Here is an 11,115-nt window from a genome sequence, read left to right as displayed (position 1 = left end):
TGACACCCCTTTGCCCGAGAGTAGCTGTCGGTTAGTCTGGAGGGACGGAGAGCTCCTCCAGCCAAGTCCTGGACTGAGGGGCAGCCTGACCTCAGGAGCTGGTGGCCCCCTGCCTGGGCCTGCTGGGGGCAGCACCCGGGGGCGGGCAGTGGGGCGCCTGGTCACCTGCAGGCCACTTGTCTTCCCCTCGGCTGGAGCACAGACTTTCAGAGCCCCCAGGTCGTCCTCCCCCGGAGCCCGTGCCCCACTCCCCATCCCTTCTAGAGGCCCAGACCCCTAGGAGCTGGGCCAGCCCACCACCCTGCTGCCCTATGACTCCCCATGGGTTCTGGGGAGGCGGCCCCCTGCCCACGTGGTGACAGCGAGAGCTCAAACTCAAAAACTGCCTGATAACCCAAAAAAACTGGTGTGGGTGCCAGGCCGGGGGCAGCCTTTCCCACGACGGCCTGGGACTGGGCCATCAGTCGCATCTACAGCCCCAAGCAAGGCAGCCAATCATTAACCGGCCAGCCCCGCAGGGCGGATGTCTCTCCCCGGGTGCCACAGGGCTTGGCTGGGCTCGGCCCGAGCGCCTGGAGGCAGGAGGGGCGGTCCAGCCCCGCTGGGTAAAGGCCCAGCACCCCTCCTGCAGCTGTGGTGCGGGTCAGCTCAGGCCCTGGCTCAGGCAGGCTCAGGCCCTGGCTCCCCACGGGGAGTTGGTGCCTTTGCCAGGGCTGGACCAGGAAGCCCTCCTCACCGGCCCCCGTGCGGCCTCCGGGCCCCTCTGCTGGGCTCCTGCATGGTTCCCGCTTGGCCACCTGCTCAGAGAGACGTTCCTGGGCTGCCCTCACCCCACGCCACCCTGCTGCCACCTCTACTGCCCTGGCTTCTGCAGCACCGGCAGCCCCTGCAGCTGACTCGTCCTGCGGAGCCCCCTTGCTGCCTGTGACTCCCTCTCAGGGACATCCCTCCCCCCCCCCCACCCCCAGTGTCTGGAACTGCACCGGCTCCCAGAGGGCGCTCAGGAGGGAGGGAAGGCAGGGAGGAGGGAGGAGGGACAGGCCCCTCTGCCCTGACTCTGGCTGCAGAGCCCTGGGTCGGAGGCATCTGCCAGTCCCTTGTGAAGCCGTGGGTTGGGACCCTAGGACCTTCTTGGAATTCTCAGGGGAAAGAAGGGGCTGGTCCCACGAGGCTGGGAGTGGGACCAGCATCCGGAAGCTTGGTTTTGGGGGCAGCTGTAGACAGAGGACGTCTTGCTGAGCCTCTGTGGGTAGAAGGGAGCGGGCAGGGGCTGCCAGGCCTTCTGCCCAGCGTGCGTGGGTGACAGCCTGGCCCGGCACCTGGAGAGTCCCCCGACCGCCCAAGCCCCGAGTCGGGCCTGTGGGGACCCAGGGGAAGGAAGAAGAGGGGTCTCACCTGTGGGCTCTCCAAACCTAGCACCCTCCAGCGTCCTGGTGCCACCTGGGGTTGGGGAGAGGGCATCCTGGGGCGTCTCTTGGGGCACTGCCAGCCACGGGCACCCTTCCACGGCCTGGGCTGGGGGTTTAGGGGGCCGGGGCTGCTTCTGTCCTGTCCTCCTTACCCACCCACCCCTGCCTGGTATGGGTGGGGGGTGGCAAGGGATGAGGGCACCTTCCTGGAGAGGCTCCTGGGGGGTTCCAGGCGTGCGGCTGCCTGCGTCCCAGTGGCAGTGCCAGCAGCACGGGGGCTGCACCAACTGCTCGCCAGCCTTCAGCGTGGGGCCCACCGCCCGTGGAGCCCTCCCCCCACTATTACACCAACAGTCTGTTGTGTCTGCAACGGAAATCCCCCGTGGGGCGTCACAGGGCTCCCCCAGTCAGGGACACGGGCGCTGGGTGGTCAGGCGTGGCCTGTGCCCTGGGGGCACACGAGGGCTTGCGCCTGGGCAGGAGTGTACAGCTGGCTCAGGCCCACTGCTGGGACCCACGGACCCCGGCCTCCCCTCCACCAGGCATCCGGTGAGCAGCCCCTCCTCCGGTGGCGATCAGGCCATGGATGGACGGCATTACCAGACAGTATTAGACAGAAGGACCAGATCTAACCGTGTCTGGTAAGACACCCATCGGCAGGCTTTGGTGCAGGCAGTCTCATCGGCGGCCCTTCTGGGAGGGCCTGCGGCTTCCCCTACCCCCTGTCCCGCCGCACCGCGAGGAAGTGGGAGGGTTCAGCGGCAAGACCCCCAGAGCCCCCTAGTCTGTGGAGCGGCCCCAGAGCCCTGGTGGCCTGGCCCAGGGCTGCTCCGAGGAGGGCTTTCCTGCAGACCCCGTCTGGGCAGCAGCCCAAACACGTGTTTGTGGGCGCAGCTGGGGAGCAGTCTGGCTTCCCTGCTCTTGGTCCCGGGTCAAGGTGGCTGTGGCACCCTCGCAGCTTTCTGAACGGCCCTCGGCTGGTTAATGAGTAACAGCCGGGCCAGGGGCAGACCCTCCTCCTGTGGGAGAGCCACCGGGGCCCAGGGCAGAAGGGTCACCCCTGTGCCTATGCCGGCAGGTCCGGGGGCTGGTGTCCTGGCTTCAGATCAAAAAGACAAAACAAAAGATCATCCCGGCCTTGATGGTTTGGGACAACGTTCCCAGCCTCGCCTACGACACTGCGGGGGCTGGGGGCGGGGAGAGCAACACGGAACGTCCACTGCTCCAGGCACCCGGACACACCCTTGTCCCCCGCGTCCCCAGTGGACCGAGGGAGTAAGAGAGGTGACCGCCCACGGCCCCAGCTGACTGGGACCTCTCAGGGCAGGGCCACCTCCCAGCGGTGAGCGCTTCTCTGTGCGGCTGCTGACAGGCCGCCGGCCACTCTGTGGGCAGAGCCCAGGCCCAGCCACAGCAGACGCGCAGGAGCCTGCAGGCTGGCGGCCCGTCTCAGGCCCTAGCATCCCGAGTCCCTTGGGGGGCACCGAGGGCCCCGATGTGGCAGAACCGGCCCCGCAGCGGTCGGCAGAGGCCTCCCTGGTTGGGCCGGGCTGCAGAGCTGAGACAGGCCGTCTGCCCGTCCCCCAGCTGGCCCGGGGCTCGGCCCAGCTCTGGAGTCCAGGAGCTCAGGACCGCGTGTCTTCGGGCCACTTCCCGGCAGGTGGTGGGTCACCTTTGAACATCGTTACCAGACAGTGTTAGAGTCGAGCCGAGAAATCCAGCACTGTCCAGTAAGATGCCCACAGAGGCCCCGGTACGCCTCGGCCCGAGGACGCGGGACAGACGTGAGCGCCCCACAGCCCGCAGGCAGGGCCCAGGTGCAGGCAGGGAGGCCCGCGCGCTGCTCCCTGTTTTCCCAGAGCCAAGGGCACCTGGGGCCGCGGACCCGGGACCAAGGCCGGAGGTGTTGCTGGCCTGTGAAGTGGCCCACCCACCCGGGCCCAGGCCTTTGTTGCCGCTCCGCTTGGCCCACACCTGCCAGGTGTGGTGGCAGCACCTGCTTGGGCGCCATGCAGGGCCCGGAACCCGAGCATCCTAATCCTGGATCACTGGGGGCGGGGCACCCGGTGCAGCTGCAGGAAGCCTTTGACTCTGGAGGCTGAGAAGGGGCGCAGACACGTCCGGGCCTGGGGAAGGGGCCTGCCCGAAGTCAGCTTTCTGCCTTAGAGCCCCACCCGGAAGCCACTGGGACAGGACAGGGTGGGGAGCTGACTGAGGGTGTCAGGGGCTGTGGCTGGCATGGGGCCTGCGTGGGGAGAGGTCGGGGCCCGGGGCCAGGCTGGGGGAGGGCGGCCCCGTCGCTGCGAGCAGGGCCCCACCGTCATCATTACCAGGCAGTATTAGAGACCAGGCACCATCCAATGCTGCCCAGTAAGATGGCGATGGCCGCCCCGAATTGGGTCTGGGGGCCGCCCGCCTGGGGTGAAGCGGGGACTCGATGGAGGGGCGCCCGGCAGCCTGAGGCGGAGCCGTGGCGTCTTAGGGCACTGAGGTGGGGAGGGACCCGGAATGGCCGGGGCTGGAGCAAGTGTGTGCCCTGAGGCCACAGTGCCAGGCAGGCCCCATCTGTGGGGGGTCAGCCCCGGGGGGAGGCGGGGCTGCAGCGCCTAGAAGCCCCCGGAGGCCAGGACCGCAGGGTGACCCCTGCCCAGCCAGCCCTGGCCGGCCCAGTGGGGCCACCAGCTCCGGGCATGGGGTGGGCGCCTGTGGGGGGCAGGGTGACCTGCCCACAGGAGGCCAGGGCCCAAGGGCGGGAGCAGAGCGGGACCCTCCCTCTGAGCCGACCCAGGGACTGGCCCAGCCCCGGGGTCCTGGGTGAGCACGAGCGTGTATGAGGCTCTGTCTCTCGGGTGCAGCCCCAGCACAGTCTCCAGTGCCCACCGCCCCGCCCTTGGCAGGAGCGTGGACGAGCGTCGGGACCAGGAAGGAGGATGGCTCCCAAGGCCCCGCCCTCCTCAGCCCCCCACCCAGCAAGCAGGATGGTGTTCCCGGGGCCCAGGGCCCCCACCTCTCACCGAGCAGCCTGTCGCCAGCGCCCCACTGTTGCGTGGCCCTGGGGTTCTGGCTGCTGCTGGCTGTGAGGTCCAGGGGCGGGCGAGGTGGTGCTGGGCCTGCAGGAGGGGTGCAAGAGAGGTAGCCCGGTCCAGACTGCGCCTGGCGGTCACTGTGGCTTGTGTGCCCACTGGTCTGAGGTCCAGCCCCAGAGCAGGTGGGACAGCAGCCCCCAAAGGCAGAATACAGGGCAACAACCCCCAGGTGCCTGCGGCGGCCAAGCCAATCTCGCAGGCACCCCCAGGACAGGTGGGGCCCTGCCCTGCTCAGGGTCCACACCTGGGGCCCCTGCAGGGAGCTGACAGACCCCCGGCACCCTGCCCTGGGGGACTGAGGGGTCCCGTCCTCTCTCCTGTCCCCATGCAGGTGGCACGCAGGCCTGGAGAGCTGGCCAGAGCAGCTTCTCAAGTTTTCCGGCAACTTCCACCCACAGAGGCTGCAGGGGGAGGGCCTGGGCCCTGTGCTGATCCCCCCCACCCGAGGCTGCCAGACTGACCACAACAAAGACTGCGTCCACCCAGCCCCGGGCCTCAGCCAGGTCCACCCGGTTCTCTGGCTTCATGCTCGGGAACAGGCGACGTTTCTCACAGGGCCTGACCTGACTTAGGCCTGGCCTTGGGGGACACACACGGGGAGTGGGCTTCATAGGTGCCCGGACCCTCCAGGCGGCCACGTCCAGGCTCAGAGAGTGGTGCCCATGGCCGGGATCCAGGCCTTTGCCCCTCCGGCCCCTCCTGGCTCAACCTTGCCTTTCAGTGTCCATCCTTCAGACCCGTAAAGTCAATTCACTTTTTTCTGAGCTAAGTGAAACCATTTAGACTTCACTTTCAGAGCTGACTCCAATTTCAGCTCCGCTCCTGGCTGCCAGGCTACAGGGTTGGGACAGGGGCCCAGCATCCCTCCTTGCAGACAGCCCACCGTGCCAGGTGGCCTCCCCTGCCTGGCCTCCAGCGCCCTCGGCTGCTCACGGCCAGCCCTACTTGGGGAGCACCGAGGGCCCGGGAGACCCCACAGGCCCCGGCCAGCCTGGCTGCAAGCCAGATGGATAGGCCAGTCCCGCTCTCCGCTGCCCACCAGCGTATCGGCTGCTACGTTCTCCCCTCGGAGGCAGAGACCGGGGGCTGGTGGGCAGCAGAGTGCTCCTTCTTAAGCCCCAGGACAGAATCCCACTCTCCTCCTGAACCCAGAACCCGTAAATACACAAGGAAAGACCACGGCCCAGCCTGGGCCCCAGCACAGCTCACGTGTGGGTCAAGGGCCTGGACTGCCGTGTGCCTGGCTTGGGGCAGTCAGGCGAGTCTTACTGGCTGAAATGAAAAGTGAAAATAAACGTAGCCTGTTTGTGAGTGCCCCCAACGGTGCTTTCTTAGCCAGTAGTTGGCAGGAGTGAAGCCAGCGTGTGGCCCCTGGGTGCGGGGTGTGGTTAACCGTCACCATTCCGACCAGGCTCAGGCGGGGACATCGAGGAATCAGAGCATCTCCTGTCTGGAGAGCAAACAGCCCACCGGGAGGGCGCCCAGCCTGCCCGGCCCGGCAGGACCCACCTGCACAGGACAGGGTCGGGTGGGGAACACGATCCCAGCGTGAAAAACCAACAGGCTGGTTAACCTGCCCGACGGGCCTTAATCAATGGTGAGGCCGCACAGAGAACAAAGCACAGAAACCCAACCCCTGTGCGCGGAGCGGGCAAGGAGACGCTGGGGCGGGGGTGGCCCGGAGCTGGCCTGTCTGCACGCAGGGCACAGCCGGAGCTGCGCGTCTGAGGCCAGGCCGCCATTCCCCGCCTCAGCCCTTTGGGGCGCCCTCCCCACACCAGAGGCCAGAGCAGGCCTCTCAGGAGGCTGGTGGCTTCCACGGGCTGTTTTGCCGGCTCCTAAATTCACCAAACAGATTTTGCAAATAAGGTATTTGCAAGTGATCAACGTGTCTGAAAATGCACAGTAGACTGCGTCCATATTTTATGGTGTTTTGCATTTTCATAAATGGAAAACTTGTTTTGCCTGATTCAGCGTGCTGCCAATGGCTCTAACTCTGAAGCATTTCATCTGAGTTACTAGACAAAAGTAAAAGAAAACCAAACCGACCTATTTTTCTAGATGCTCAGCCTAAAAAGGCCTAAAATGCTGCCAGTGGATTAATTAAAACAGCCTATCCTTCTGCCCTAGAAGTTTCGTTCATCAGGAACAATGAACCCTATATTATGCCTCAGAGAGAGCTGGCCTTCTGTCACATCGAGGTTATCGTCTCCTGAACTTCAAAGCTGCTCAAGAAAGCCGGCGGCTGGGCTGTGAAAGCCGCTGTCGCGCCGCCTGGCTCGGCGCTGGGTGTGCTCCGCCGAGGCAGCGCGGCCGCCCTCCCAGGACAGGGTGCTCGCGTGGCTGCTGCAGAGGCTGCTATTTCGAGTTCAGGTGGAGGATCTTCAGAACAGACTTTGGACCTGACCCCAGTAACCGAGTCGTTGGCGGGGGCCGGCCTGCACCTCCTCCGAGCCGGTTCCGGCCTAGCTGGAGCCTCAGACGGGGGCAGGTGAGGAAGAGCACGAATCCGGGCCAGACCGGCTGCGGCCCGCGCTCCGGCCGTCACCAGCGTGGCCACTGGCGAAACCGAGCCCTGCCCGGGAGCGAACGCACAGACACCCACGGCCAGAGCGCCCGCGTCTCGGGCCTTCCCGGCGCCCGGCTCCGGGCGGAAAGACACCTCAGGACCGGCACTTCGGTGGCTGACTCAGGAAAGGGCTTTCCAGAAGGTCCTGTGGCGGGCGGAAGGCGGGAACCCTCAGCTGGCAAGCCCAGGCTGCCCTCTGGCTGGGCGGGAAGACCCCCACCGGCCGGGGCTGGCCCTGCGGACGTGGCCTGCGCACCCTGACCGCCCTGGGCCGTGGGGTGGCTCCACGCCCCACGCCCCCGGCGCACCCGGCCCCGGGGCCCACCTTCTCGCAGAGGAAGGGCCCCCCTTCCCCGAGCCCTGGCCCCACCGGACGCTGCGGCCCAATGGGCCATTGCCACCGTCGCTCGCCCTCCTCCTCCCGGGGTGGGCGGCGCAGGGGCCCACGGTGCCGGGGGAGGCTCGCGGCCCAGGGCGGCCCCCTCAGGCTCCTCCACCTCCACCTCCCGCACTGACCTGCCCCGACAGGTTCTGGGCCTGGAGGAGGAGGGTGGGAGGCCGCTCCCACCCCTGCCTGCGGCCCGAGCCCAGCCCTGTCCCTGCGCCTGGGACCCACCGGGCCTGTGCGCGGACGCCAGGGAAGCCTTGGTGCTGGTCGCCCCGAGTACCTGTCAGCCCCTGGTCCGCGGCCTGGGCGCCCAGGTCTGGCTTCGGCCCGACCTGCCCACAACCAAGATGGGACGCCTGCTGCCTGGGGAGACCCGCGGCCCGCCGCCCTCTTCGGAGACTCCGCACAAAGGAACCCGAGGTCCACGCGTGTGCAGTGGACGGCTCGCCGGGCCTTTGGGGAAAGTGCTGAGAGCGACTGGGAACAATGGAGGTGGCGCGGGGCAGGGCAGGGAAGAGGCAGCGAGGCCCCGGCTCGCCTTACATGTAGGGCCTCCCCCCTCCCCACGCAGGTGCCTGCTCCGGGCCGACCAATCTCCACTCCTGGCGGCCGACAGGTGTGTCCCCCGGGCTCCCATAGGCCGGCAGGGAGGCAGCTAGTGACGCAGCGGCAGGGCGGGCGCCGGGCCTGCACACATTCCTGCCCCCGCCTCGCCCGACTCGCCCGCCCGCCGGGCCAGGTTGAACAAACACCAGGGCAGGGGCTGCAGTGGAGCGTGTGAGCTGGTGGCGGGAGGGCGGCAGCAGCTCCTGTCCAGGCGCTGGGCGTGGCCTCGCTGGACCAGGGAGGGAGTGGAAGGGGGTCACGCCCTGCACCCCTGCTTGCCGCCCGGTGGCCCCAGCGATGCCCCTGCCCCTTGGGGCTGCGGCCTCCCAGTGACAAAGGGCAGAGGCTGGACCTGACCCCTCAGCTCCAGGCCCCCAGCCCCAGTCGTGATGGCAGCGGAGGGTCTGCTTTGCATGGATCTCTCAGAATCCTGCTCCTGCGTGCCCCCAGCCCCACCCCTGTGGGCAGGTGGCCCCAGAATCAGGTCATGTGTCACACTGACCCACACGCTGGGGGAGCCAGGCTGCCGGGAAGGGGGCCCCACTGCAGGGTTGGGGGCCTGCCTGGCGACCGAGGCCTCGGCAGCCCCTGGGACCCCCATTTGGGAACCCCTGGACTAGGGATGCAAGGTTTTGTGATGGGGTTTGGAAGGGCCTGGGGGCCCGTGGCCACAGGGTGGGAGGGACAGGGCCCCAGTCCAGCAGGACACATCCTGAGGATTTCATGCTTGTTCCCTGCTCCTGACAAAAGCGCCTGTAATGAAACGACTGTGATCCCAGTAATTAGCCCGACCAGCGGAGAGATCCCAAAGGGCCAACTACTTTCCGTAACGAACCCGGCAGCTGTGCTGGAAACTCACAGCGACAAGGGCTGTCCCTGGGCTACCGGCACTTGGCCTCACTCCACCCTGGGAGCTGGGCTCTGTGGCCCAGAGGCTGTCCTCCAAGGATGGACGAGGCCAGATGGCTGAGTCACCGCTGCAGAAATCTCCAGGGGGCGCAGCCGCACAACTCCAGGGGGCGCCGTGCCCACCACACGGGGGACCCAGAGGAGGTACGGCCCCCAGGAGCCTCCGTGGGCCTGGATCACTGTGGTCACGGTGGGGGAAACAGAAATCCGCCACGGGCCCCTGGAGAGGGGCAGGGCATCTGGAAGCCAGTCCTGGGAGCATCGGTGACCTCTAACCCGCCAACCCTCCAGCCCCCAGCCCCTCCTCGGGATTGTTAGGACGCCCGCCCACCCCGATGCCCACTCAGGTGTCCGCGTTTGTGTGGCGGTGGGGCAGGACACAGGTCTCCGGTGGGGACCACATTCTGGGGAGACTGAGGCACTGCCATTGGCTGGGAGTGGGAGGAGGGGCTGCTGGCGCTGACCCCCTCCTCAGGCTCACACCCTGCCCTCCTCGCGCTGCCTGGGCCGGCGGGGGTGGGGGGACACGTCCGAACCACGGGGCTTAGCCCAGAGATGTCAGGCTGGGGCTGATGCGCACGGTGTCGCCAGACTTCAGAAGCTCCCAGGAGGACAAGGGGCGACCAGAGGGAGCCGTGGCCAGTGGCCGCTGAGCCCCGAGGGCCGGGACGCAGTGGGGACCAAAGGGGCCCTGCTCAGCTCTGCCAGGAAGGAGCATGAGCTGGTGTCAAGGAAGGGGGACGGACGTGGGAGGAGCCCCCGCCCCTGGAAGGGGGGCGACCGAGGGGCCGACTGACCGATCGCCTGGCCTGAGGCAGAAGTAAACCTCTGAGTTTCTGGCCGGCGTGGGCTGCCTGTGGCTCTGATCCTCTTGTCACCAGGTGGGGACACTTTCCCACCAGTTCAGACACTCACGCTGACTCAGAGACACCTGGGCACAGTCTGTGTCTGTCTCACTCGAAGCTAAAAGGCCACACGGTTTTCTGTGGGAGTTTCTCGAGGCTGCTCCACCAGGCAGCCGCCCTGGGGCGAGGGAGACCCCCCTGCCACAGACAAGTATTTCGGGAAACTTGAGGTCCCGGCGGGAGGCCACCCCAGCTGACCAGAGCTGTGCCGCTGAGGCCTGCTCTTAGCCCAGGGTCGGAAAGGTCAGGAAGCAGCTGAGCTTTGCCCATGTGCAGCGTGGCCCGGGAGCGAGTGCCCCGGGAGCGAGTGCCCCCAGCAAGCGAAAGCCATTTTGACCGTCTCCTCTGGTGCATCACTTTGAAGAGGACGATTCTGGTCTGGCTGACCGCCCACCCCTGACCTTGCAGTGACCACTCAGCGCTCTCCTTGCCTGTTCTGCCTAAGTCTCGAGTAGAAGAAAAATGACCCAGGGCAAGACTGGGCCCTGTGCTGGCGGGATGACCGAGGGGGTCTTGGCAGGGTTTGCATGCGTCCCATCCCCCGGTTTCCAACAAATGATCAGTTGACATCTTCCCTTTGCCCCTATAGTCGTTGCAGGCAGCCCCCGCCAGCCCAAGCTGGGTTCAAGGACGCTCTGGCGCCTCTGAGCTCTGATGATGGCCACCTCGAGGCCCTGAGCTGGGGCCGTCACTCCTAGCGGAGCAGCTGTGGCTGCAGCAGGACCTGGCTCCTGCCCTGTGCAGAGGCCCTGGTCCCTCTGAGGCAGCACCCTGACCCTGCAAGGATAGATGTGGTCAAGGGGGTCAGCGGGGCGGGGCCTCTGGCCTCCTCCAAGGGGAGAGGTGTGCTGGTCCTACTGGCCAGGGAGAGGCAGGCACCCAAGCCCTGAAGGGTCAGCGTGGGGCTGTCCCCACAGCACACCAGACCCATGTCATCCCAGCCCGGCGGGCAGCAGCTGCACTGGGTGCCAGGATCACTGGAGAAACCAGTGGCCACCAGACAAATGTTCCAGCCTGGCCCACCTGCTGGGTGCAGATGTTGTCATGGCAGCAGGAGGGGGCGGGGCCAGCGAGACAGGCTCTCCAGGGACAGGGAGGCCCGAACTGGGAGGGGTGACAAAAGCCCCCCACACACACTTGGGGACGCAGTCAGGCTGGTGGTAGAGCTCGTGGTGAGCTAGCCCCCAGCCCCTCAGCCCTGCCTGGGGCTGAGTCCTCCCTGGGCGGGGCAGGCGAGACAAAG

The 11,115-nt window shown here is 67.0% G+C and overlaps 1 long non-coding RNA gene across 1 annotated transcript; it reads right to left on the bottom strand.

Moving 5' to 3' along the window:
- Positions 1-6,386: 6,386 nt before the first annotated feature.
- Positions 6,387-8,005, bottom strand: LOC132347567 (uncharacterized). Its single transcript, XR_009497228.1, has 2 exons — positions 7,733-8,005; positions 6,387-7,209 (listed from the first exon to the last, which is right to left on the bottom strand). It is a non-coding gene; the product is annotated as an uncharacterized LOC132347567 (long non-coding RNA).
- Between the last annotated feature and the right edge of the window lie 3,110 nt (positions 8,006-11,115).

The sequence above is a fragment of the Balaenoptera ricei genome, chromosome 1, assembly GCF_028023285.1.
Source record: "Balaenoptera ricei isolate mBalRic1 chromosome 1, mBalRic1.hap2, whole genome shotgun sequence".
Lineage (NCBI taxonomy): Eukaryota > Metazoa > Chordata > Mammalia > Artiodactyla > Balaenopteridae > Balaenoptera > Balaenoptera ricei.
This window is presented reverse-complemented; position numbering and strand designations above follow the sequence as displayed.